The sequence below is a fragment of the Anthonomus grandis genome, chromosome 13 (assembly GCF_022605725.1).
Source record: "Anthonomus grandis grandis chromosome 13, icAntGran1.3, whole genome shotgun sequence".
Taxonomy (NCBI): domain Eukaryota; kingdom Metazoa; phylum Arthropoda; class Insecta; order Coleoptera; family Curculionidae; genus Anthonomus; species Anthonomus grandis.
The window spans coordinates 215,691-222,332 of NC_065558.1; positions in this window are offsets into that span (position 1 = coordinate 215,691).

Below are 6,642 nucleotides of genomic sequence, written 5' to 3' on the forward strand. Positions count from 1 at the left end.
AGACTGATGAAACTAAAACAAAACCTTTGGAATTTTCCCGACAGCTCCCATAGAAGCCGAGATACCAACCTTCAAAGTTTGGAATTTTTCATTTTTCTGGTATACCCCCCCCCGTATCGAATTTTTTCCGAGCAGAACTAAGGGAAAACTAAGGCGAGCAGAACTAAGGGAATGAGAGCACTTTGAAAATCCTGAAAAAGTCGTTTTCGACGTCCGTTTTTGAGGCCAAAAATGGACATCAAAAATGCCATATCTCGGCTATCGTAAGAGCTACGACCTTGCGGGTGGTCTCGTTGGATTCACAACGGCGAAACTAAGACAAAACCGTTAAAATTTTCCCGATAGCTCCCATAGAAGCCGAGATATCGACCTTCAAAGTTTGGGTTTTTTCATTTTTCGGGTATACCCCCCCGTATCGAATTTTTTCACCAAAAATTGATTTTTGTCGAAATCAAACTAAGTATACCAGCGTCTTATTTGGGTCACCTAGATTACGAAAACACCGGGTTATAACAGGATCCGAGCAGAACTAAGGGAATGAGAGCACTTTGAAAATCCTGAAAAAGTCGTTTTCGACGTCTGTTTTTGAGGCCAAAAATGGGCATCAAAAATGCCATATCTCAGCTATTAGAAGAGCTACGACCTTGCGGGTGGTCTGGTTGGATTCACAACGACGAAACTAAGACGAAACCGTTGGAATTTTCCCGATAGCTCCCATAGAAGCCGAGATATCGACGTTCAAAGTTTGGGTTTTGTCATTTTTCGGGTATACCCCCCCGTATCAAATTTTTTCACCAAAAATTGATTTTTGTCGAAATCAAACTAAGTATACCAGCGTCTTATTTGGGTCACCTAGATTACGAAAACACCGGGTTATAACAGGATCCGAGCAGAACTAAGGGAATGAGAGCACTTTGAAAATCCTGAAAAAGTCGTTTTCGACGTCCGTTTTTGAGGCCAAAAATGGGCATCAAAAATGCCATATCTCAGCTATTAGAAGAGCTACGACCTTGCGGGTGGTCTCGTTGGATTCACAACGACGAAACTAAGACAAAACCGTTGGAATTTTCCCGATAGCTCCCATAGAAGCCGAGATATCGACGTTCAAAGTTTGGGTTTTTTCATTTTTCGGGTATACCCCCCCGTATCGAATTTTTTCACCAAAAATTGATTTTTGTCGAAATCAAACTAAGTATACCAGCGTCTTATTTGGGTCACCTAGATTACGAAAACACCGGGTTATAACAGGATCCGAGCAGAACTAAGGGAATGAGAGCACTTTGAAAATCCTGAAAAAGTCGTTTTCGACGTCCGTTTTTGAGGCCAAAAATGGGCATCAAAAATGCCATATCTCAGCTATTAGAAGAGCTACGACCTTGCGGGTGGTCTCGTTGGATTCACAACGACGAAACTAAGACAAAACCGTTGGAATTTTCCCGATAGCTCCCATAGAAGCCGAGATATCGACGTTCAAAGTTTGGGTTTTTTCATTTTTCGGGTATACCCCCCCGTATCGAATTTTTTCACCAAAAATTGATTTTTGTCGAAATCAAACTAAGTATACCAGCGTCTTATTTGGGTCACCTAGATTACGAAAACACCGAGTTATAACAGGATCCGAGCAGAACTAAGGGAATGAGAGCACTTTGAAAATCCTGAAAAAGTCGTTTTCGACGTCTGTTTTTGAGGCCAAAAATGGGCATCAAAAATGCCATATCTCAGCTATTAGAAGAGCTACGACCTTGCGGGTGGTCTCGTTGGATTCACAACGACGAAACTAAGACAAAACCGTTAAAACTTTCCCGATAGCTTCAATAGAAGCCGAGATATCGACCTTCAAAGTTTGGGTTTTTTCATTTTTCGGGTATACCCCCCCGTATCGAATTTTTTCACCAAAAATTGATTTTTGTCGAAATCAAACTAAGTATACCAGCGTCTTATTTGGGTCACCTAGATTACGAAAACACCGGGTTATAACAGGATCCGAGCAGAACTAAGGGAATGAGAGCACTTTGAAAATCCTGAAAAAGTCGTTTTCGACGTCCGTTTTTGAGGCCAAAAATGGGCATCAAAAATGCCATATCTCAGCTATTAGAAGAGCTACGACCTTGCGGGTGGTCTCGTTGGATTCAAAACGACGAAACTAAGACAAAACCATTGGAATTTTCCCGATAGCTCCCATAGAAGCCGAGATATCGACGTTCAAAGTTTGGGTTTTTTCATTTTTCGGGTATACCCCCCCGTATCGAATTTTTTCACCAAAAATTGATTTTTGTCGAAATCAAACTAAGTATACCAGCGTCTTATTTGGGTCACCTAGATTACGAAAACACCGGGTTATAACAGGATCCGAGCAGAACTAAGGGAATAAGAGCACTTTGAAAATCCTGAAAAAGTCGTTTTCGACGTCTGTTTTTGAGGCCAAAAATGGGCATCAAAAATGCCATATCTCAGCTACTAGAAGAGCTACGACCTTGCGGGTGGTCTCGTTGGATTCACAACGACGAAACTAAGACAAAACCGTTGGAATTTTCCCGATAGCTTCAATAGAAGCCGAGATATCGACCTTCAAAGTTTGGGTTTTTTCATTTTTCGGGTATACCCCCCCGTATCGAATTTTTTCACCAAAAATTGATTTTGGTCGAAATCAAACTAAGTATACCAGCGTCTTATTTGGGTCACCTAGATTACGAAAACACCGGGTTATAACAGGATCCGAGCAGAACTAAGGGAATAAGAGCACTTTGAAAATCCTGAAAAAGTCGTTTTCGACGTCTGTTTTTGAGGCCAAAAATGGGCATCAAAAATGCCATATCTCAGCTATTAGAAGAGCTACGACCTTGCGGGTGGTCTCGTTGGATTCACAACGACGAAACTAAGACAAAACCGTTAAAACTTTCCCGATAGCTTCAATAGAAGCCGAGATATCGACCTTCAAAGTTTGGGTTTTTTCATTTTTCGGGTATACCCCCCCGTATCGAATTTTTTCACCAAAAATTGATTTTTGTCGAAATCAAACTAAGTATACCAGCGTCTTATTTGGGTCACCTAGATTACGAAAACACCGGGTTATAACAGGATCCGAGCAGAACTAAGGGAATGAGAGCACTTTGAAAATCCTGAAAAAGTCGTTTTCGACGTCCGTTTTTGAGGCCAAAAATGGGCATCAAAAATGCCATATCTCAGCTATTAGAAGAGCTACGACCTTGCGGGTGGTCTCGTTGGATTCACAACGACGAAACTAAGACAAAACCGTTGGAATTTTCCCGATAGCTCCCATAGAAGCCGAGATATCGACGTTCAAAGTTTGGGTTTTTTCATTTTTCGGGTATACCCCCCCGTATCGAATTTTTTCACCAAAAATTGATTTTTGTCGAAATCAAACTAAGTATACCAGCGTCTTATTTGGGTCACCTAGATTACGAAAACACCGGGTTATAACAGGATCCGAGCAGAACTAAGGGAATGAGAGCACTTTGAAAATCCTGAAAAAGTCGTTTTCGACGTCCGTTTTTGAGGCCAAAAATGGGCATCAAAAATGCCATATCTCAGCTATTAGAAGAGCTACGACCTTGCGGGTGGTCTCGTTGGATTCACAACGACGAAACTAAGACAAAACCGTTGGAATTTTCCCGATAGCTCCCATAGAAGCCGAGATATCGACGTTCAAAGTTTGGGTTTTTTCATTTTTCGGGTATACCCCCCCGTATCGAATTTTTTCACCAAAAATTGATTTTTGTCGAAATCAAACTAAGTATACCAGCGTCTTATTTGGGTCACCTAGATTACGAAAACACCGAGTTATAACAGGATCCGAGCAGAACTAAGGGAATGAGAGCACTTTGAAAATCCTGAAAAAGTCGTTTTCGACGTCTGTTTTTGAGGCCAAAAATGGGCATCAAAAATGCCATATCTCAGCTATTAGAAGAGCTACGACCTTGCGGGTGGTCTCGTTGGATTCACAACGACGAAACTAAGACAAAACCGTTAAAATTTTCCCGATAGCTTCAATAGAAGCCGAGATATCGACCTTCAAAGTTTGGGTTTTTTCATTTTTCGGGTATACCCCCCCGTATCGAATTTTTTCACCAAAAATTGATTTTTGTCGAAATCAAACTAAGTATACCAGCGTCTTATTTGGGTCACCTAGATTACGAAAACACCGGGTTATAACAGGATCCGAGCAGAACTAAGGGAATGAGAGCACTTTGAAAATCCTGAAAAAGTCGTTTTCGACGTCTGTTTTTGAGGCCAAAAATGGGCATCAAAAATGCCATATCTCAGCTATTAGAAGAGCTACGACCTTGCGGGTGGTCTCGTTGGATTCACAACGACGAAACTAAGACAAAACCGTTAAAATTTTCCCGATAGCTTCAATAGAAGCCGAGATATCGACCTTCAAAGTTTGGGTTTTTTCATTTTTCGGGTATACCCCCCCGTATCGAATTTTTTCACCAAAAATTGATTTTTGTCGAAATCAAACTAAGTATACCAGCGTCTTATTTGGGTCACCTAGATTACGAAAACACCGGGTTATAACAGGATCCGAGCAGAACTAAGGGAATGAGAGCACTTTGAAAATCCTGAAAAAGTCGTTTTCGACGTCTGTTTTTGAGGCCAAAAATGGGCATCAAAAATGCCATATCTCAGCTATTAGAAGAGCTACGACCTTGCGGGTGGTCTCGTTGGATTCACAACGACGAAACTAAGACAAAACCGTTAAAACTTTCCCGATAGCTTCAATAGAAGCCGAGATATCGACCTTCAAAGTTTGGGTTTTTTCATTTTTCGGGTATACCCCCCCGTATCGAATTTTTTCACCAAAAATTGATTTTTGTCGAAATCAAACTAAGTATACCAGCGTCTTATTTGGGTCACCTAGATTACGAAAACACCGGGTTATAACAGGATCCGAGCAGAACTAAGGGAATGAGAGCACTTTGAAAATCCTGAAAAAGTCGTTTTCGACGTCCGTTTTTGAGGCCAAAAATGGACATCAAAAATGCCATATCTCAGCTATTAGAAAAGCTAGGACCTTGCGGGTGGTCTCGTTGGATTCACAACGGCGAAACTAAGACAAAACCGTTAAAATTTTCCCGATAGCTCCCATAGAAGCCGAGATATCGACCTTCAAAGTTTGGGTTTTTTCATTTTTCGGGTATACCCCCCCGTATCAAATTTTTTCACCAAAAATTGATTTTTGTCGAAATCAAACTAAGTATACCAGCGTCTTATTTGGGTCACCTAGATTACGAAAACACCGGGTTATAACAGGATCCGAGCAGAACTAAGGGAATGAGAGCACTTTGAAAATCCTGAAAAAGTCGTTTTCGACGTCTGTTTTTGAGGCCAAAAATGGGCATCAAAAATGCCATATCTCAGCTATTAGAAGAGCTACGACCTTGCGGGTGGTCTCGTTGGATTCACAACGACGAAACTAAGACAAAACCGTTGGAATTTTCCCGATAGCTCCCATAGAAGCCGAGATATCGACGTTCAAAGTTTAGGTTTTTTCATTTTTCGGGTATACCCCCCCGTATCGAATTTTTTCACCAAAAATTGATTTTTGTCGAAATCAAACTAAGTATACCAGCGTCTTATTTGGGTCACCTAGATTACGAAAACACCGGGTTATAACAGGATCCGAGCAGAACTAAGGGAATGAGAGCACTTTGAAAATCCTGAAAAAGTCGTTTTCGACGTCCGTTTTTGAGGCCAAAAATGGGCATCAAAAATGCCATATCTCAGCTATTAGAAGAGCTACGACCTTGCGGGTGGTCTCGTTGGATTCAAAACGACGAAACTAAGACAAAACCATTGGAATTTTCCCGATAGCTCCCATAGAAGCCGAGATATCGACGTTCAAAGTTTGGGTTTTTTCATTTTTCGGGTATACCCCCCCGTATCGAATTTTTTCACCAAAAATTGATTTTTGTCGAAATCAAACTAAGTATACCAGCGTCTTATTTGGGTCACCTAGATTACGAAAACACCGGGTTATAACAGGATCCGAGCAGAACTAAGGGAATGAGAGCACTTTGAAAATCCTGAAAAAGTCGTTTTCGACGTCCGTTTTTGAGGCCAAAAATGGGCATCAAAAATGCCATATCTCAGCTATTAGAAGAGCTACGACCTTGCGGGTGGTCTCGTTGGATTCAAAACGACGAAACTAAGACAAAACCATTGGAATTTTCCCGATAGCTCCCATAGAAGCCGAGATATCGACGTTCAAAGTTTGGGTTTTTTCATTTTTCGGGTATACCCCCCCGTATCGAATTTTTTCACCAAAAATTGATTTTTGTCGAAATCAAACTAAGTATACCAGCGTCTTATTTGGGTCACCTAGATTACGAAAACACCGGGTTATAACAGGATCCGAGCAGAACTAAGGGAATAAGAGCACTTTGAAAATCCTGAAAAAGTCGTTTTCGACGTCTGTTTTTGAGGCCAAAAATGGGCATCAAAAATGCCATATCTCAGCTACTAGAAGAGCTACGACCTTGCGGGTGGTCTCGTTGGATTCACAACGACGAAACTAAGACAAAACCGTTGGAATTTTCCCGATAGCTTCAATAGAAGCCGAGATATCGACCTTCAAAGTTTGGGTTTTTTCATTTTTCGGGTATACCCCCCCGTATCGAA